The following is a 22874-nucleotide window of genomic DNA, read 5'->3' on the forward strand; positions in this document are numbered from 1 at the left end:
CACAGACCTTGCCAAAAGAAAAGCGTTCACCTTAATCTTGGTAGTACGTCTTTACCAGGAGAAAGTCTCACTACGGACGTTTTCCAAAAAATTCTGGAAAGCGAAAAATGGTTTAATTTCCCGCACACTTAATCTCCGTGATGATATTTTCGGACATTTACCATTGTCTGCTTTTTCAAGGTTGGTGGTAAAATTAAGGTTTGCGTTAAGGCAACGCAAAAGTCGTGAGAAGGCAATCTCCCAAAACTTTCCTTCGATGCGGTGGCGCTTATTCGAGACGAATACACAAAAGGATTCTTTATTTATGGTTTTGACCTAAATCCTGGGGGAACTGGGCTTGAGCCACTAAGCTTGATTCGTAAATGGAATCTGGGTATTCATTCAGTCTGCATTGAGCCGCTGAGACAGCCTACCATCATAATTACACTCCTTAAGTTTGACGCGGTGACAAAAATTAGCAATTTCCGCCAATTAATTTGTGATTTTACAAATTAAAATGGATAATCTGACAACCAAACTTCTTTGTGAGAATTCGGAAACAGGAAAAATGTTTCAAATGATTTACGCCCGTGATGCGCTGCCTAAACGAACTTACAATTTACCAGACGCATACATTGTCAATACAGAAGTTTACACCGGACCTGGTGAACACTGGTGGGCATTTTATCAAAGCGAACCGACGTCAGTTGAGTTTTTCGACTCTTATGGACGGCCTGTGGAGCTTTTTTGCCTGACTGAAGACTGAAGAGCTAATTTACACGTCGTTTATCAAATGGAACGCATACAGCAAACATTTTCGACAGTCTGCGGTCAATTTTGTAATTTTTTTATTCATAAGCGCGCTAGCGGAGAATCAGATAAGACATTATTCATTATTTCAATAAGAATTATGCTGACAATGACGCAATGTTTTGTCAGTGGATAAACAATCACATAATTCACATTAACAATAACACAGCAATGTATGCAGAGCTTACGTAGAACAAAAGAAAAGAAATATTGCAGCAGCAGCAAAATTTTTTGGGTTTTACATTTCATTTTGTGTTCCCTGGGGTAGTAAAAACGGCAGTAGCAGTAAAAGTATCGTCAGCAGCATCAGCAGCAGCAGGAGGAGCAACAGTAATAAACATAAATTTTTTTGGGTTTTACATTTCACAATTTTTTTTATCACAAAATGCATACAGAAACGGTAGTAAGCAAACAAGCAATCAGAAGCACGCTACCGTCTTAGGCGCTATCGGTGATGGAATAGCCAACGTTATCTTTTGTACTGGTTCCATCTTCGGCTTTAATGGCGTTGTTAGGTCCTTTCGGCTTCTCATTGCCAAATTGATAATAATACATCTGCAAGAATGTCCCGAATATCCATTCCCAGAAAGTCAAAGTTGTCCACATCTTCATCGCCAACAGCAGGCTACGATTGGGTCATATCATCGCAACTTAATGAGTGGGCTGGAACCGCTGCCACATTTTCGATGCTCCCATACATCAAGGTCGCAAGCAACTTATCCAACCTCCATATCAGAATCAGCAAGCGAGTCATTCAGAAGCAGTCGCGGTGTCGAGGGCCATCAGATCCGCCAGAGTGTTTTAAAAGAATATCAATATCGGATTCACCCAGAAAAAAAAGGAGGTAATCTACTTTTGTTCCTTGAGGTTTGGTTGGAAGATGCTGCCTGCCTTTATTTTAATTGCCTGCTGCAGGTTTCGTAGCAGCTTTCCGGAGTTTGTAGCGTAGAAATTGTATCGTAGCAGGTTTCCGCAATGTGTTGTTCAGTGGCTACCTAACCCGGAGGTTCACATTTTAGTTAACGTTCAAATATTAGATTTGATAGCCCTATGGAAGAAATCGTCAACGATCTGACTGGAACTCCGTAGTTGCATATGCAAAATGAAATGTATGTACGGTGGAAAACGTATAATCGTGTCTTTATATGTTTGCTGGTTAATGTTTTATGCGTTTGATAATATTGCCATGCCGATTAACGTTCTTATTATTGGGTTAACTCTGTATTGCTGTTTCGTGATATTTTTTTATTATCAAATTTTAATTGTATCCCTTTTTAGTTTTCTAACTTAACCGATCAATAAACTTGAACTGTTAAGATAAAACAATTAGAAATTCGTCCTCACTTAAATCTTGAAACTTATGCGTTTTCTGCAAGTATGTTTCACGATAAACTACAGTAAGTTTTTTTTAGTGTAGAGCCAGCATTCTACAGGCGATATCATTTTTTTGCATAAAGTACTCATAAAGCGGTATAAGTTGAAATTTTGCAGTGCAGTATCCTGGTATAACGACTAACCAGGGCACTATTACCGCCTCTAAATTCAGAAAACCTCGTCTTTTGCAAAAACGTAGTACACACTGTTGTAAAATTAAAGAAATAAATTCGTATGTTTTATCTGGTGAGGGTCAAAGAGCGCAACCAAACAATTTAAGTTGGGTACATACCGCTGCAATGCACTAGTGCAGTACTCATGCAGATAATTTACGCCATAATACCACAATACTGAAAAATCTGGTCTTTGGCAGATTTACTTATGTAGCACGTTTAAAAAGTAATTTTATTCTACAGTGAAACCCCTCGTAACGTACACCCTTTTATAACGTTCACCCCTTTATTATGTGCATTCGGCTAGGAACCGGACTGTCAGGCATATTATAACGTAGGGGCAGTTCTCTTTATAACGTTCACCCCTCTACAAGTATAACGTACACCTACCATGGAACGGCAGACCATAATTATTTAAGGTACATTCAACCCCTGCGTTACGTACACCTGGCTAAAAACGAGAAACAACAATTTCAAAAAATGCTCCGGCTTTTAGTTTTAAGTCTGCCCGATGCCGGATCTTGCGGTGCAAAACAGCGAATCGATGAAAAACAACATTTACGTACGTAGTTGGGGACTTAACCTGTCAGTTACCGTACTGCAGCTGTTTAAAACTGGACGAAAAAAGTAAGCGTCAGAGTTTTTCTTTGGAGAAAAAGCTCGACATCATTAACGCCGAAGTTAGAGAAGTCATTTTACACTCCAAAAGGTACACGGCGCCACCTCCGGTTGCTACACACAAATATATAACTCACCCCTTGGGGATGTTATTATTCACCCCTTGGGGGGGGCACCTTTGGGGGGGCACCCTTAGGGGCAGTGCCCCTACGTAACGTACACCCCTTTGTAACGTTCAGGAAGCTAGGAACGGAGGGTGTACGTAGTAGAGAAGTTTCACTGTATATCTGACGCGTTTGAGGAAAGAAAGTAAGAAAACAAGCGATCTGCAAAATGTACAAAGTCTGCCTATTGTATTAGTGCCTTAGTTAGGGCCGGCAATCTTATTAATGTATGCTATTGTTGCGCAGATTTGTCTTCTATATTGGCTGAAGGTTTTTAGTTTTACACGACTGACATTTTAATAGATGACGGATGATTACAAGGTCAAATGTGGCGGGGGTATTACGTGGTATCCAATCTATCGCCTCAGCCCACTAAGCTGAAGCGACGCCTCTCATGCAGTTTCCAGGTGACCTCTTTGAAAATGTCATGACTTTCAGGACACATGCCACAATAAAACGGTATGTTTGCAATTAGTTTGGCCTATTGAAAAAACACGTGCGCGGAGAACGGGCGATGGAATCTTATGTATTCAAACCCTGGAAACGATGCTCCTTTATAGAGGATCCTAGAAATGCGTTTCTGAAAAATTAGTTAATGACGTTTTTGCCTTTTTTATGTACCTAAAATTATTCAAAAGGAATTTACTGGAATACTGACCACACGAATCATGGAGGACTCTTTTTCTCTTCGTAAATCAAAAGACAAGTTTCAATCACCCGATAATCGCACATGCCATCTGTATAATTTCCATGGCTAAACACCAGGTATTTCTGTTTATTGCGAGTAATTTTTAAAGGCAAGACCGCCATTGATTCCATTTTTGGGCGTCCCATACCACAAGATTTAAGTAATAATTACATGCTCTTGTCTTTTGAAACCAACTGTCTAAGTGTACAACTGTCAGTACACTGATGTGGATTGCTGGTAACTTTGTCCCAACAGGCAAACGTCGGATTTGCATCAAGTATTATATCATCCTGCATTACAGCAGATGCTGCAGCTGGTAAATCGCGTTTCAAAGTTTTCTTATTACTAAGTGCCGAGTCACATGGAACCCTTTCGGTGGAACCGGAGCTACTTCATCAAGCACAAACGCTGTGGAAATTTGCGTCTGCATCTGATATCATAATACTACTTTGAAACTGCAGTACGCAAGCAATGTAACCATAGTCTCTGGACCTGATAATTCTAAGGCGTGCATCCCAAAAATTTTTGTGCCGATTCGCTTTGATTCTTTAAATTTCTAGACCAAAACGAATTTTATTGCTCTTACGGGGGCTGTAACCCTGAACTGGCAAATGCTGATATCTTGATATCGAACACTCAGTTGTATCCAATAGGATTGACGCTTTTCTTTGATCTGCGATAGAGTTGTCCATTGGAGCGGACGCGTCATATAAAAAGTTAAAAATTCTCTGCCACAGTGGAAACTAAAACATGCAACTTAAGGCGTGCAAACAGGTTTGGTTGGAAGATGCTGCCTGCCTTTATTTTAATTGCCTGCTGCAGGTTTCGTAGCAGCTTTCCGGAGTTTGTAGCGTAGAAATTGTATCGTAGCAGGTTTCCGCAATGTGTTGTTCAGTGGCTACCTAACCCGGAGGTTCACATTTTAGTTAACGTTCAAATATTAGATTTGATAGCCCTATGGAAGAAATCGTCAACGATCTGACTGGAACTCCGTAGTTGCATATGCAAAATGAAATGTATGTACGGTGGAAAACGTATAATCGTGTCTTTATATGTTTGCTGGTTAATGTTTTATGCGTTTGATAATATTGCCATGCCGATTAACGTTCTTATTATTGGGTTAACTCTGTATTGCTGTTTCGTGATATTTTTTTATTATCAAATTTTAATTGTATCCCTTTTTAGTTTTCTAACTTAACCGATCAATAAACTTGAACTGTTAAGATAAAACAATTAGAAATTCGTCCTCACTTAAATCTTGAAACTTATGCGTTTTCTGCAAGTATGTTTCACGATAAACTACAGTAAGTTTTTTTAGTGTAGAGCCAGCATTCTACAGGCGATATCATTTTTTGCATAAAGTACTCATAAAGCGGTATAAGTTGAAATTTTGCAGTGCAGTATCCTGGTATAACGACTAACCAGGGCACTATTACCGCCTCTAAATTCAGAAAAACCTCGTCTTTTGCAAAAACGTAGTACACACTGTTGTAAAATTAAAGAAATAAATTCGTATGTTTTATCTGGTGAGGGTCAAAGAGCGCAACCAAACAATTTAAGTTGGGTACATACCGCTGCAATGCACTAGTGCAGTACTCATGCAGATAATTTACGCCATAATACCACAATACTGAAAAATCTGGTCTTTGGCAGATTTACTTATGTAGCACGTTTAAAAAGTAATTTTATTCTACAGTGAAACCCCTCGTAACGTACACCCTTTTATAACGTTCACCCCTTTATTATGTGCATTCGGCTAGGAACCGGACTGTCAGGCATATTATAACGTAGGGGCAGTTCTCTTTATAACGTTCACCCCTCTACAAGTATAACGTACACCTACCATGGAACGGCAGACCATATTTAAGGTACATTCAACCCCTGCGTTACGTACACCTGGCTAAAAACGAGAAACAACAATTTCGAAAAATGCTCCGGCTAGTTTTAGTTTTAAGTCTGCCCGATGCCGGATCTTGCGGTGCAAAACAGCGAATCGATGAAAAACAACATTTACGTACGTAGTTGGGGACTTAACCTGTCAGTTACCGTACTGCAGCTGTTTATACTGCAGCTGTTTAAAACTGGACGAAAAAAGTAAGCGTCAGAGTTTTTCTTTGAGAAAAGCTCGACATCATTAACGCCGAAGTTAGAGAAGTCATTTTACACTCCAAAGGTACACGGCGCCACCTCCGGTTGCTACACACAAATATATAACTCACCCCTTGGGGATGTTATTATTCACCCCTTGGGGGGGCACCTTTGGGGGCACCCTTAGGGGCAGTGTCTTCTACGTAACGTACACCCCTTTGTAACGTTCAGGAAGCTAGGAACGGAGGGTGTACGTAGTAGAGAAGTTTCACTGTATATCTGACGCGTTTGAGGAAAGAAAGTAAGAAAACAAGCGATCTGCAAAATGTACAAAGTCTGCCTATTGTATTAGTGCCTTAGTTAGGGCCGGCAATCTTATTAATGTATGCTATTGTTGCGCAGATTTGTCTTCTATATTGGCTGAAGGTTTTTAGTTTTACACGACTGACATTTTAATAGATGACGGATGATTACAAGGTCAAATGTGGCGGGGGGTATTACGTGGTATCCAATCTATCGCCTCAGCCCACTAAGCTGAAGCGACGCCTCTCATGCAGTTTCCAGGTGACCTCTTTGAAAATGTCATGACTTTCAGGACACATGCCACAATAAAACGGTATGTTTGCAATTAGTTTGGCCTATTGAAAAAACACGTGCGCGGAGAACGGGCGATGGAATCTTATGTATTCAAACCCTGGAAACGATGCTCCTTTATAGAGGATCCTAGAAATGCGTTTCTGAAAAAAATTAGTTAATGACGTTTTTGCCTTTTTTATGTACCTAAAATTATTCAAAAGGAATTTACTGACCACACGAATCATGGAGGACTCTTTTTTCTCTTCGTAAATCAAAAAGACAAGTTTCAATCACCCGATAATCGCACATGCCATCTGTATAATTTCCATGGCTAAACACCAGGTATTTCTGTTTATTGCGAGTAATTTTTAAAGGCAAGACCGCCATTGATTCCATTTTTTGGGCGTCCCATACCACAAGATTTAAGTAATAATTACATGCTCTTGTCTTTTGAAACCAACTGTCTAAGTGTACAACTGTCAGTACACTGATGGATTGCTGGTAACTTTGTCCCAACAGGCAAACGTCGGATTTGCATCAAGTATTATATCATCCTGCATTACAGCAGATGCTGCAGCTGGTAAATCGCGTTTCAAAGTTTTCTTATTACTAAGTGCCGAGTCACATGGAACCCTTTCGGTGGAACCGGAGCTACTTCATCAAGCACAAACGCTGTGGAAATTTGCGTCTGCATCTGATATCATAATACTACTTTGAAACTGCAGTACGCAAGCAATGTAACCATAGTCTCTGGACCTGATAATTCTAAGGCGTGCATCCCAAAAATTTTTGTGCCGATTCGCTTTGATTCTTTAAATTTCTAGACCAAAACGAATTTTATTGCTCTTACGGGGGCTGTAACCCTGAACTGGCAAATGCTGATATCTTGATATCGAACACTCAGTTGTATCCAATAGGATTGACGCTTTTCTTTGATCTGCGATAGAGTTGTCCATTGGAGCGGACGCGTCATATAAAAAGTTAAAAATTCTCTGCCACAGTGGAAACTAAAACATGCAACTTAAGGCGTGCAAACAGTGAACGACACCTGCACCAATAACAATTCGTCATACTGCTGAGTTTTGCTGTTGTACACGGCACCATTCTGCGTCATGCGTAACCCATGATGCAACCGATAACGTAGCGTTTGCAGAATTTTTCCCGTATATTGAATTTGTTTCTACGATGGATGGCAAATCACTCAACAATGCCGATCTGACAGCTCATTTCGCCTGCGACATAACTTGCGGAAGCAAACGCCAAAGGAGAGAAGAAACGGAATGGAACCCAATTAATAATTTTCTTTTTGATTTTCCTTGATTGTATTTTCATTTAATTTGTTGCTTATTTTCTAAGCTGCGGACAACTTAATTTTAAGTAGTTGCTGATTACAAATCATTAATTTACACCAATGATCGAAACGAATGCGCATCTGCCGCCAGTCAGATGTTGTTTGACGCAAACAAATTTCGGAAATTTCTTCTACCTTTTGGTTACGATTGGATCAAATGGGACTTGTTTGCCAATGAAGGTGACCGAATCGACCCGAAAGTTTCGGAACTGGACGGAATCGTGATTCAGCTAAAAACGCCGTACGGTACTTTCTAAACAAAAGACTGTGGTTATTACACGGTTAGGAGAAATGAGAAATGCAGCAAAACTGAAAAAACACAAAGAAAAAAGAAATGCCTGTAACACTGAATGAAACCTTTGTGTAATTTCTGCCACTAGTGAGCTTAAGATTTTTTTGTTATAAGACAAAATAAAAGATTTGAGGTGCCGAACATTGAAAGTAGGAAATCTACGCTGAAAACAGCCGCTTCGTTTATCGAGTAGGCTGACATTAGTCGTTCCTTCAGAAATTACTAGTCGTACAAATTTTCGTAAAATCACGCGAGTAATCGCGTTACGCCAATATTCAATAAAAAAAAGTTTATGGAAATCTGTTACGAAATTTTTCAACACGAGGAATGACAAAACCAGTTTTATCCCTTCCCAGCCACTGGTTGGTATTTTTCCCTTACAAGGACCTCCAAATGGGCACCGTACAGCTGCAGCACAGTTCCGTTGCCGTGGGCCTTGATCGCATCTGCAGCCACACCGCTAACGACAAGGCGACGATGGTGAGGATAAACTGCAACAACGATGCCACTGCGATTGACCGCGATGCATCGTGTAATACGAAACTGAAGTGAAAATCGACTGGCTTGCTGCAGTAAAAGTAAACTGCGGCCTCAAAACTGCAATTTATAAGAAATTAACAGTTTTTCACAATACAAAATTTGTCTGAATACTGACCTATTCAAGCGGAGTATGGCGAGCGAGCGCAACCCTGGTTTTGTTCTAGATTTTGTCAGGATCGAGCACAACAACTTCTCGTGTTATAAAATCTTTCAAGTAATTCTGGTTTGGTTTTTCGCTGTGGATCTCAGCCGGCCATCCGCTGGCTTCATATGTAAGATTTAGAAAAAGTGTGATATAATTTGCAAGTAATGCCTCGTCGGAATTTTGAAAATACCAAACCATTTGAAAATAGTAATCCCTCGTCGGAATTTTGAAATAGAATAACTCTGAATACTTCATGTACGCGGTACCCGGTGAGGTACCCTGCAGTAATGCGGTACCCGGCTTACAAGCTTTTTTCAGTTTCTCGGTGCACCAAACCTTTGACAATGCGCGGTCATGGTCTGAGTGTTGATAGGATTCATTGGTTTGATAGCCACATTCGACACAAGGGTAATGTAAGCTTTGTTGTGCAGCACGGCAGCACCGGTAGCCACAAGTGTTAATTAGCGGCACTTTGGCTTTAATCAAACAGAGTAATTACTTAGCTGATTGAAATCATTCGTTATTTTGACGTATGGGCCTATCGGATATTTTTTCCGAGAGTTCACAAATAGATATTACATCGCAAAACCGGTTATTCAGATATGACATCACGAAACCTTTATTGAAAAATTCGACATGTAACGGTGGCTCACTGGCACTGGCTATAACGAAAACATGTTTCATAACCAGTAGCTGGTTTCTTCGGCTTGTTGACAATTTCAAAACATACGCGTTTGCTCGAACACCATATAATACGTCCCGCGGTGTTGAAGTGCCAAAGATTGGCCAATATGTGGCTAAATTTTCAAAAAAATCAAGATTCTGCGAGGTTTTTGCCATAATTGCTATCGCAGATGATTACAAGGCTGTACCCAAGTTGTCATAGTTTTGTGCTTTCCTTTCGACGTGGCGTATGGTGAAATTTTGCACTGTTTGATGGAAAACAGGATTTCGGTAATCGAATTTCGTTGCGGCACGATTTTCGAGCTAGAAGTCTCCGCTGAACGTATGAACTGCCTTTGTTTTTTGGCATAAGCCATCCACTTGAAACGTTCCGACTGCAACTTCCCGTTCCAAACGAGTTTCAGCAGATACTGTTCTTTCGGGGCGAATGCATGATCTCGGGTCCGTTTGTCTTTTGGGTCAACCACAGGTGCCGGATCTCGTAGTACTATCTCGTGCCTTGGCCTCATGCGATCAACCAGTGCCACACCATCAGCCAGAGCCGCTCTACCGATGTGTAGAATGGGCTGGTCGTGGGTTCCAGAAGCCGTTGAGACGAACTCAAAAGAACGTTGTTAGCCATTCGGTAGCCCCACCCAAGTTTTATAAACGGTTGAATGTTTACTTGGAGGCGAGAAGAGAAAGATACCCAGTGGGTTATCTGAGAGCAGTTGGGATAGATCAAACTTTGAACAGGGCTTTGCTGCTTCGATTCCTTGTAGTTGTCGGGGCCTTGTTTGCCGAGATGACAATTTCTGTCTGTGACGTAAAGTATTATATCTCCCAAAATAATACGGTAAAAGCTTTGCCCAGCTGGCAGTGGCCTTATATATCTACAAACTTTTTTTAAAAGACTGCGCGTGTTGGGACGGCGTTTTAACGGCCGCCAAGTGGTTTTTTTTTGGGAGCGCCAAAAGAAATGGCAAATGTCGGCAATCGTCATGGTCGCCGAAAACTGAGATATTACACTAGATAGATCCATAAGAGTAATTCGAATTCCTGCGCACAACAGCGCCGTTTTACAGCGTATTTTTGAAGTCGGCCGTTCTGACTGTGGATGCCTTAGTAACGATCCTTTCGCACTGTCTATGGATTTCCATGTACAGATATAGTAAACATATATCTTGTTGTATGCAGGTGATTGCAGCGGATTCGGTGTCGGCGCGTTCCGCGTATTTGAGACGTTTGCTCTTGCGGCACGTGCGAGTGCACTGTTCTTGGACATGGTTGGTGTTCTTTCTTGAACTTCGGACACATACCGTAAATATGTTAGTAATTCCGTGCACGGCAGGATTAAAGTTACTAAAAATGTATCAGGGCGGAGAATTGCTAAAGCACAGAGTTGGACGATGCTGCTTCGTTTCTCCAAAATAAAATAATCGGAAGTCAAAGCTACTGCAAAAACCGACCCCGATGCCGGCGATTGTTTTTAACGTAAACAGGCTGTTTTTAGTTCGGACTCGACAAATGTACTAGTACTCGTACAGCCCTCGTAAACTCGTACAGCCCGGCAGGCGGAAGTGTGTCCACGCTTGCATCTTTCGGTAGATAATAAATCTACTGACTGATAATCGAAATCGGATTTTTATAGTGATGGCGAAATATAACAGAAAGCTTACAGAAAGTACGTTCACACAGTCATCCACAATAGAAAGCGGGAATTTGTCACTTACTGTGACCTCGTCAACTGCGCGGAAATCATTACAAAAACGGCGTGCCTTTCCGCCATCCTTTTTTTTACAATAGGAGTACTCCAAGCACTCCGGGAATCCTTAATTATTCCTATTTCAAGCTTTTTTTCACCTCCGCTTCTGTGAAAGCTACTTTCTCAGCTGAATGCCGGTACTGTCTTTTCGATATAGGCCGTGTTCCCGGCACTTGTTCCATATGAACCTTTTGTACGAGAGCTAGCCCCATTCTTTGATTACTCGTTTGAAAAACATCAGGATACATACCAAGTACTTCTACGCCTCGTTCGACTATATCTGCTGTCTCATGATCGCCAACATCTAAGTCTGTTACGGGGACATAATTAAATATATAACCCCATAAATCTTGTTCAACGATTTTTGCCATTAGTTTTTGCCTTACGGACGGCAGGAGAAGCTCCGGAGAAGGAAGCAGTGGAAATGGTGATTCCTCATTAACCTCTACTCGTATATTGGGAGGCTGCAGTATTTCTTCCGTAGAACTGAAAATTGTGAATCCGGCAGTGGTAGATACGCTTTCTCCTCAGCATCGGCATGTCCGCTACTTTACTTGTCTATCAAGAATTCGGTCTGACTCGCGGACAAGAAAATATAATAATACCGTACTAGGCCGGCGCGAAAACGGCAATTGTGCATATGATACGCGCAGGGTGTTAAAAATGTCCGCTTTTTTGTCGACTTCGATACCAACACGGTTGGTCCCTAATGGATCAATTTTAGATTAGTTTGGTCAATTATATGATTATCGGCAGTAAAATTACGACCTGTTGCACGTGGCACTGCTACACCACATAGGTCATATCGGCAGGATCAGCAGAAATATTCCCCGGGAATATGATATAGAAAATAGTGCAATACACTGCTTTTCCGTGAACAGGTTTGCAAATAGCGTGCATAATGTGAGCCTGCTTTGTGTGTACTGATTATACTGGTACGATGTTCCGCTGGTTCGCACTCTGGTTGGCCTACTGGATTCCTACAAGCACATCAGCATTTAGAAACTTTTACCTGCAGGATGCAATCATAGTAAATTTGTAAGTGAAAGCCGCCTTTATTACTATTCGCCAGGTCGGCAATGGCAACTGACAGGACAGCAAAGAATGTGCGAATTATTTGTTCGTGTCGCCAATGCAAACCGTCGTTTCGCTGCACGGTATCTTTTCGACAATGTGGCTTAACCCAAAACGTTTGTTCCGGTGGAAGTGACAAACTGCAGGCAGCAGAACAAATTCAGTTTCTCGTTCAAGAAGCCAGAGGGCTGTCGGAGACTCGGAGGCACCCACGTCGCGCTTGATATACTTGCGCACGCCATCAAAAAAAACGTTGGCCAGGAACATGGTGTAGTGGTTCAACAAAAGACCAAGTTCTTCAGCATCCAGCGAGTGCGCATACGCAACGGATCCAATGTTGTTTTGACGCATCGGCACAGTTTCAAAAAACTCGCCGACTGTGATACGTTCAACGTGGTCATCGTTAAGTTGGAAAACCATTTCACCCAAATCTTTGCAAAAATTGACCAAAAACATATGGTTGTCAGCGTAAACTAACAGATAAGCAAGCGAGCGCTCATTCAGAAATTTAGTGCGCTGTAATAACTTCTGTGGCCAATACGACTCGCATGTGAATTTGCAGCTCATATCCTCGCATGTGGGGACCAGATATTTTGGCAACAAAAGAGCTGTCCTTCGCCCTGAACCCAAGAGATTTGTTGCTAGACCTAGATCGGGATTTCGCCTTTTGTGACATTTCCGAACCGACGACATTTGCCCAATCAACACGCACAGTGCAACTGCCAAGAAAGACCTTTATTCAAACGGAAAAAAACGGACTGGCCCTCGAGTGGCCATTGCCACTCGATATATATTGCGCACAAACACAAACTGCCTGCATCAACTCAAATTGGGCTAATGGAACGACTGTTGAGAACCAGCAAAACCACTTCGCATGCCCACCACTTCACATAATTTGTGTTTGCGGGCGAACAACGTATACCACGGCACAGCTGGGTACAAGGAACAAGTATTTCTATTGGGACAACTTTATAAGCCACAAAAGTGAGCTATAAACACAACGGCAGGAAAATGTAGCCATGGCAAGCATATAAACGGTCTGACCACAGTGCTTGCTGATAACACATGTGAAAGTGGTCGCCGTTCGTACAACAAGCTGACGGTAACGCATCCCATAATATCTGCTTCCCAGTAGGCAAGAAACCTTGGCCAATGACGAATGATTTTCAAGACACAAGGAAGGCGTCAATCGAAATGATAATTTGGACATCCGGTCGCTGCCTGTGATACCGCCCGAAACATGCGGTGCCCGCCTCGGTCTGTATTAGAGACACTACAATGTTTAAAGAACTGACTCGTGAAATTTCGGCCGCATTTTCTGATCCACTTTTTCGTTGCTGCTTAGTGGAGGCCAACTAGTCACATCCTGGATTGCGCTTTTCAGAGGAAATATTAAGTCGTGTTTTATTCCGAACAAGCCTTTACCTGCTCTCGTAACCCAGATTATTATTTTTTTGATACAACTCTGATTTCTGACGCTGGCAAAAAAGGTTGAACCATCACCGTGTGCAAAAGTTAGACAACCACCGGTATATTTACAGTTTAAAAATTGACTCGCGTTTACATGAATTTGACGGTGTGACGAGTTTTAATATTTTACCTGGAATCCTCTCTGAGATCTTCAACGCATGGTCGAAAGGCTTTTGCCCAGACGATGCATCGTTGATAATTCTGGTTTCTCAGACACTGGCGAACCCCATGCACTTAATGCCTAAGGGTTTCTAGAATTCAGTCCCCAGGACCTTGTGGGATCTCCCACAGACATTTTGTGCTGTCTGTATTGCACGCTTCTTCTCCGTTGGACACGCAAGGCCAAGGAGTGATCATTGATTTTCCTGGCTCCTGCTCTATAAGGGATCAGGAGGATATATAATGTCACATGTTCGAACGTAATAAATTGGCAGTCTTGCCAGTCTCCGGTTTTTTTCCGGCTTCGGCCTTAATTATGGTAGCATACCTATACAAAAGCAGCCATTGCTGATATGCAGCACCTCGCCGCCATGGTATCCCACATTAATATGGAAGGCCCTTCTGTCTTATGGAGTCACTTCGTTTCGCTTTTATGTATCTTAAAGCGCACAGAATAACAGTATAATCTATCGAACTAATGCATACTGTCGAACTAATGCATACGGGATCAATCATCTGTGGACGTCACCACAGCGGAACCGGAAGTGACCGTGGAGGGGGATGGGACGAAGAAGGGTCCCTCCACCGACACACGCACCACCGAGACGCCCAGATTGTGTTGCCGTTTTAATTTGATGAGGATAAGTGCTGTGAAATCTGGCCAAATGAAAGGGCAGAACCGCTAACTGGAGGGCACGGCCATGCTGCGACGCTTGCCGGGAATGGGCTTCCCCAAACATTCACGACGGGCGGCCATGTCATTGAAATGCTCCAGCAGCCGGCGTGAGAACGGAATCCCTTCGCCGATTCCCTCAAACACCGTCACCATTGGGGCCTCGGCATGTGACCAGACGGCGACGGACAGGTTGTTGATGGTCGGGAATATCACACCGATGAGCGTCTTGAACGCGCGGTCAGTGCAAAGAAATACTCGCCGGATCCGGCTATCGCCACAGATATTTAGCACAGCCTCCGAGCTGCCACACTCCTGGATGTCCGATCTGCCAAAGCTCCATCACCTACTCGAAATACGGGCGGAGGCTCGCCCGCGGGAGCACGGCGGCAGCGCGAAGGAGAGATAGCGTGATTGGCAGACAGGGCGGAGCGCGCGACAGAGGACGGGATGCCGAGACGGCTGTGCCTGGGCGATAAGGACGATATTCCTGCAATCTAACTTTAAATATAACTATGAAGATATTTATCCAAACTAACAGTTTTTCCGCTCCATACAGTTATAGTTGATATGGCTTCTTGTGGACAGATAGGACAGGGGGTACAATTTTAGACTTACGATACCGGATCCGGTACCGGACGATTCCAGTCCAACTGCGGACATCATCCACGATTATATCACCGTGATCACAACATACGGTGCCGACAAAAATAAATGCGACAAGATAATGATAACTATGTTGCCGATCTTTTTAAAATAGCGATACCGATGCACCCAAGCAACGTGCTCGGCTTCCGCACGCTGCGTATTGCTTGAGAAAAAGGCCATTAAGAGTAAGACCGGATTATATCGATGGTCATCATAGCTTTGGCAAAATCTCTTGTGGTCCTCAGTACAAGGTATTGAGCGCCCATAATAACGAAAAAAAACAGTATGTACTGATTGATTCTCTATCTGGATACCAGGTAACCCCGACGGAGGTCAGCCGGACCCATTCAGCCAGAATCTCTCTGACATAATGGAAGAAGAACATCAAATGACGAAAATGGCGAATGTGGCCTGTTCGGCCATTAAGTAGAGGAAGATAAAATAAAATTTGCGATTACGTAGTTATACGATAATTTCATATGAATGTCCGTGGTACAGTCAACAAACCTTCGGCGAGAAAAAACTGATAATAATCAATATAGAAACATGATCGTATTTCTTCTAGTGTCATCCCATTCACATACCTAATAGCATTTTGGGTGGCCAGGTACCCTAACAGCTACTAGCGGAGGGAAAGCGTCCATAGCAGGACGCGCTTCTGATATTCGAAACAAAAAGCACCGCAAGCTAACCGAGCAAGCGTCTCGTTGCGTATGCGTCTGGGGAAGTGATATTCTACTGCGGCGCTTTTGCCGTGAACATTTTGGTTCGAAAACCATGGAGTTTTGTCCAGTTTGACTTTTAGCAACGATAATTCTATTACGGGTCCTCAGTCACGTTCAAGGAAATTTCCAGCGGAATTCCAGTCTGAGGTGCATCGTAAGTCGGTCCGTATCTGCAGCGCACATTCTCGTACCGCAGTAGTGAGGGGTAGACAAGTCGTCAGGATTTGACCGCATATGGACAAGCCAATGCTCGAGCCGGACCGCGGCTAGGTCGGCTTTCCAGAGCGTACTAAACTCGTTCTTCGATGGAATTGAAAATTCGCTACGTATGTACAGAGTACAAGCAGTGTTCCAGCTAAGGTGGCAGAGAACCTGATTGGCTGACTCCACCCCTCTCTCCGAGCCTGATTTCGAGACTGCAGGCTGGTTTGACTGCTACTGAGACTAAGTCGAGTCAGTGGCGGAAGCCTAAATTAAAAACCGTCGGAATGGATATTTTTCCGAAAGAATTAAGAAATCATAAGAAGTGGGAATGAAATCTAAAAATTATCAAGAACCAACGGAAACTGCGTTATTTAACTGGCAAATACAGTTTGAAGCTGTCGCTGTTTCAGCCACCGCATATGTGCACAAACGTTAGGGCAGCCTTGTCTGACTCCCTTGGGGCGGTCGAATTTATTTCCGGTTTGGTCTTCTGCATTTCGGTGCATTGCCAACTTTAAAGTCAAAATTTGAGACTTTATTTCTATCCGCTGACTCTCTAGCTTTTACAGTTTAAATCCGGATCCGAAAGGATATGGGTACTTTTAGGCAAGTTCAATTGATCGAAGAGACTGGGCGTGAGAGAAAACGCTGTGGTCGTGCACAGAAAGAAGAAGACGTGTTTGTGTATCTGGCGGAGAGCTTTCTCATTTGAATGGGCTTGTCCGTTTGTGGCGACAGTATGTTGGTGATGGCGATTATTTGAAAAACAAGACAAAATTCAAGAAATTATCGTACACTTGGCTAAGGGAAACTTAAACCAGGGCAACAATTCAGTTAAAAAAATGAATCCTTCAGTGATTTGTTCAAGGCCAGACGGTTTATTGGGTCAACGCAAAGAAACAATTTTAATATATTAAATAGCGAAGAGACCAACGAATTATCGCAATCTTCCTGGGAAATGGCTCTTATGAACGAAAATTGTTTTTAAAAATGTTGAGTGATGAAAGTTTAAGAAGATATACCTCCAGTAATTTGCAGTAGTCCCTTTGAATCCTTCTTTGGCAATCACAGCCACAAAAGGCCAGGAGGCCTGAAAAAGCTTTGGGAATTTCTTTTACCTTACTTTCGGGAATCTTGTGACCATGGCTCGCGTGATTCTTCCAAGCGTTCTGCTCAAGGTGTAAAATATCAGGTTTTGTTAACGTCATGTAACAGTTTCCAGTCAGTTTACTTTTCTGCCAAAGCAAGATGCACCTTTTTTTGGCAGACGGATAAAACGGTGTGGTGTATAGCACCACACCGATGTATAGCTCAACCATATTACAGCCGATACTGATGGTTTCGGCCTTTTAGTTCCATGGCCGTTCTAAGAAAACATGTATTTAAAAATCCATTTTAAACTAACGATAGATGCAACGTGAATAACCAAAATTCGATTTTTGTGCAAACCGTAGCAATACAATAATTAGACCATAACACAAATCTAAAGTCTTTCTCAGAATAACCTTTGGGGCCCCCGTAATTTTTTGTTTGGATTTTTACTGGCTTTTTGTCTCCATGATTGTGGATCGCCATTTCAAAGTCAATAATCCATATCCTTATATCTGTCCGTTGTGTGATAAGGCACCCTTCTGGTTGCTAAGGTCACGCATATTGCCAATTTATGGCTTAATGGCAGACAACTTAATTTGATTGGTTTGTTTCGATTGGTTTATAGAAATTTAAATCTAATTAACTTTACAGGTTAGCTGACGGCTTTCCTCCAGGTTATTTAAAGAAAAATTATTTATCAAGATGACACTAATCTCAAAATCAGAACGCAGATTCTTTGGCACTGTACACTCGGTGTGTTCCACGGCTGCAGGAGAATATTCAAGAAATAAGATATTTTCCGCTTCTGGTTTCAGATCTGTGTGGGTACACCCCAGAGTCCAGACCATGAAAAAAATCCACGCCAACGATAATTTGATGGCTTATGGTGACGACATGATTCAGAAGGAATCTGGCGAATCCGTTAGGCTGTAGCGTTTGGTACAAGCACGGTCCATGTTTTGGAAAAACGAGGCAATGGAATTCGTTCCAGTAAAAGTTGTCGATCAATGTTTCGCTGAATCGCTTATTCGTGTTTTGGCTCTCACGAACCTTTTAGGTACACTAACTTTTCGAACGGCGGACTATACCCAACCGACTTCGTTTTTATTCGCTTTAAAAGCTAGGTAATCGCTCAGTGCATTACAAATGTCAATGATTTCCGCAACCTTTTTGCACGTTCCCTTGCCCAGTTTTTTTTATTTGATATTGTCTCCTGATGGTGCTGTCCGGCTTGATAGCAAACGGAGTCCCACCCTTTTTTCTGATGAATTTGGCAAAACTCTTTTTTTTTATTATCTTTGTTCTCACCGCTTCTGAACGCGGCTGGACTGTGCCCGAAGAAGCTGTTTCCATTTCATTCCGAGAAACTGCTATTCAATAAAGCTTTTCTTACATCTTAGCGCGATGCAATAATAGTGAGAAGGAAAACCAAAGATTGTTAACACGGAAAACTATGAAACGAAGCGTTTCGGCGGCTTACGGTAAGAGCTATTGCGTTAATCACACTAGCTTCTCACAGTCGCTTCTATAAACCATAATGGCGTCGCACAACGCTTTTATACACGAGTAATTTAGCCTTCGTTAAATTTTGTAATTAAATGGAAAGAATTGTTAAGAATTGCTTTCTACTGCAGCCCCGCACATCTGTTTGCATTAAAGCAGCCAATAATATCCATGCGGAATTGGGCATATCCCCTTTGCCCCATCATATGAGGATGCGTTCGAGCAGTTGGAGCGTGAATGGCTTGAGGAGATGGCCTTGGAAGAAGAGGATGAAATCTGTTGTGCAGAATGTGAGCTGTTCGGTCTGCACAGCTACGATGATACCGTGCCGTGGCTCGAATGGGAATTAATGAAGCGAGTGAATAAACCAAAATTAAAGCGGGCATAAAAGGATAAGACTTCACTCAATCCTCAGATAACAGCCTCAGATAGTTCAAAGAGTATTTATAATGCCTTTTCCAACCAACTTATGATTCGTAATTTTGTTGACAACATCAACCGAAATACAAATTTCTATTACAGCGGCCTTATGTTATATAATATTGATAACTCAGGAAGTACGAGTCCTTCCACCACGCGGTTAAATTCAAACAACAGCTCCCGGCAGTGCCGCTAATGATAAGATTACATCCAGTCGCAGAAACTGACGTAACTTCCGATTACGAGGACCGTGGTAGTTTGAGGCGCTAGCTTGTACATATCATGCACCAACGCACGAAATAAATGTGCATCATGTTTGCCAAAGTCACTTTGGGTCCTCTCCCACTGAAAACCGTGAACCGCGCAATTTTATCGAAAACGCAAAAAAGCTCACCTGCAAAGTGCTTGATTTTGCACGAGAGATGTCCCAATTTTTATGGATCGCTACGCCGCCGTACGGATCTCCATCGCCCTCGGTACAGCTTTCTGTTAGTTTTTGCTATTGGGCAATTTCTTTTATCGTCAGCTAGTCAAAGTGCCAGTATACACTGCAAAGCAAAACTACACAGTGCAAAAAACGATAGAATAAACCATTATTAAACCATTAATAAACCATTAATAAACCATTAACCATTAATTTGACATCGCTGTTCTTAATAACATTCTTTGATTTCAATACCATATCAGTGTTACCTTTCGCCGTTGTCACTTCTCGTAATCGGCTCATATGGTAAGTTGTTTTAACTTCCACTTTGCCGTCTTTCTCGAAAAACATTCCGTCGCCAACACACGCCAGACGCCTTGCCATCATGGGGACTGCAAAACATTGGAACAACGTTACATCAGCAGCCTGCCACTGTGTCTTATACAATGTAACATTTGCGTTTATCAGAATAACAACGAACGTATGTGGTTGTATCATGGAACGTAACATTATAACGAAAAGAACCTAGGGTTTCTGCGGATTAAGCGCTTAGTGCCGAACCACAAATAACGAAATGAATAACCGGTAGTTCAGTAACGAAGTCTATTATACCTCGTTACTGAGCTGAACACGTATGTGACTTATGATAAGTCACATATGTGTTCAGCTGCTTTGGAATGGATTATGTTAGCGTTCGTTTTTCGCACAGAAATTGTGTAATCCGTTCGGCCAATACATTTGCATGCGGTATTATGCCATTGGGAAACGGTGTTTTATTTGCAGTATTTCATTGAACTTTGCTATGGTATTGCTAGTTAAGCCGGTACTTCGGTCAGAATTTAGATAATAAGGAGGTCCAAATTTCAGAACAATTTCATCAAGTAGCACGTTTGCAATTTCTAACCCCAGTTAACCTGAACAGGCAATAAGATATCATCTGCACTGCATTCAAAGAATTCTCTGCGGCTATGCAAGTGTAATGCTGTTGTAATCTAATGGATGTATATTTTCGATTTCCATTTTCACCCGGTGGGACCATTTTCCCTTTTTGCGTGATGATTTTTATTGCGACGAGTATTACAGTAGCCCATTAGCCGTGATTACAGTAGCCCATCAATGCTGCCGCGATGCCGAAAATACTGCCGAATGCCTCTGACTATTTTTTTACTTAACGGTTGGGTCATTTAACTCGTATAATATTTCTAGCTGTTCCGACACTTCGCCTTCTTCCTGACGTTGGAGACGAGTCAAGTCAAAATGTGCCGAGTTTGTGGAAATTTGACATCTGTCTGGCCAGGCTACCGATTCCGCCGGTACGCTGAGGTAAAGAGTGCAACGGCTTAGGCGAAGCCGTTTGAGCCGCGGCTAAGCCAACTTCTTCTGAGCCGGCTCGACCCAAAATTGTAGCCGAAGCCGAAGCTAGCCGAATCGATTAAGCCGGCTCGGAGACCTAGCCAGCCGCGAGCCTGCCGTTAGCCGATACCGGCAAACGGCTTGCGCATAGTGGAGAAAAATTCTTTGGAAAGTGCAATTTTAGCTTTTTCGTCCATGCAACACCTGTTGTGGGGCTCAAAAATTCCGTATTTTTATTAAAAAACACTTCGGTTTTGTTTCGGAGACTGCTTTTTCCATTAAAAATTGAACAAAAATGGTTTGTTGCTTAAAAACAGAGCAGAAAACAATGGTTTTCATTTAAAAAATACCTAATTTTTCTCGCGCCAAAATACTATCGGCTAAGGCGGCTCGGAGCCGACTTAGCCGGCTCGCGTACGAAGCCGAGCCGTTTGAGCCGGCTCAGGGAGGTGAGCCGCCACTTTCAAACCGGCTCGCTATTTTAGCCAGCCGCAGCCAGCCGATAAGCCAGCCGTTGCCATCTCTACGCTGAGCCACGTAGTTGGCCGTATATTTTGTGAAACTGAAATATATTTTTACAACAGTGTGATGGCACAGCGCTAATCAGTTTGAGCAGAATAAAGTTTCGTTCCACACACAGAACTGCGCCGGTAAATTCTCTATTGCACCGACTATTGTTTGAACGTTGCGGCAAAGTAAATGTGTAAAAATAAAATGGGATATGTACTGATACTGCCATACTGCTGTGATACAGTTTTAAAATGGCAAAGGAAAGGATAAGGCAGCGGCCGGTTGTGATGAGTCATGGTACGGTAAAAGTCATCATGGTAATATGCGGCAGAGGTATCAATGACTGTGCTAAACAGCGCTTGGGTGTGCATACGCGCTGATTTGTTGAAAGTATTTTTTAGCTTTCTCCACGTGTTCTTTTGCATGATGTATGAATCCTCATGAGTGCTGATGAATGAAGGGATGTGCGTGGAGACACTCGAATAGCACTAGGTCGCCACCTGTATTGATTATATAGCCTTCTTAACGAGGCTGCGAGTACGGACAAGACCGTTTGGAATGCTCCACGGTAAATGGAAGACGCATTGCACAGTAACCATATACATGTATTGCTACCTTGTCCAGTGTTATCATGTGCACATAATGCCATTTTGGGTGGTAAAATAACATGGCAGCTAGCGAAGGGAAAGCGTCCATAGCGGGACGTACTTGTGTTATTCGGAACGAAGAGCATCGCAAGCTTACCGAGCGAGCGTCCGGTTGCTTTTGGGTATGTGGAAATGATCTTACATTGCGGCGCTTTTGCCGTAAATCTTTTGATTCAAAAACCATGAAGTTTTGCCCAGTCTGACGTTTAGCAACGATTATTCTATTACGGGTCGTCAATCACGTTCAAGGGAATTTCCAGAGGAAATTCAGTCTGAGGTGGCCTGTTTCTCGCAAATAGGAAGTGGTAAGGACAAGGCAGGAGTCGGGTACGGTTCGACACAAATTCAGTGTCCCCACATAATATATTGAAGCCACGCTATCTTCAAGATCCGAAAACTACTGACTGTGAAAAGTTTCATATAACAGCAGAATTTCGTCAGATTGCACCAAATGGCGGCATTGTATGTCGGACTGTATCTGCAGCGCACATTCTCGTACCCCAATAGTGGAGGACAGACAAGTCGTCAGGCTGCTACCGAGACCAAGTCGGGACAGTGGGGCTAGCCTGGCTGCCATTAGGCAGGCAGTTTTACCCCCTTTCTGTTGTTTATTTTTCCCCTGCAGAGGTTTCCCGCACAATGTGTGATGGCTTCTGATTTTAAAACTTGTGCTTTTATAATTACTGAAGAGGATAAGCACCATTTGATCAAACATATGAGGGTCCCAAGTCTTGTATCGTGCATTG

Source organism: Paramacrobiotus metropolitanus, unplaced genomic scaffold (assembly GCF_019649055.1).
Source record: "Paramacrobiotus metropolitanus isolate TYO unplaced genomic scaffold, Prichtersi_v1.0 Parri_scaffold0000011, whole genome shotgun sequence".
Lineage (NCBI taxonomy): Eukaryota > Metazoa > Tardigrada > Eutardigrada > Parachela > Macrobiotidae > Paramacrobiotus > Paramacrobiotus metropolitanus.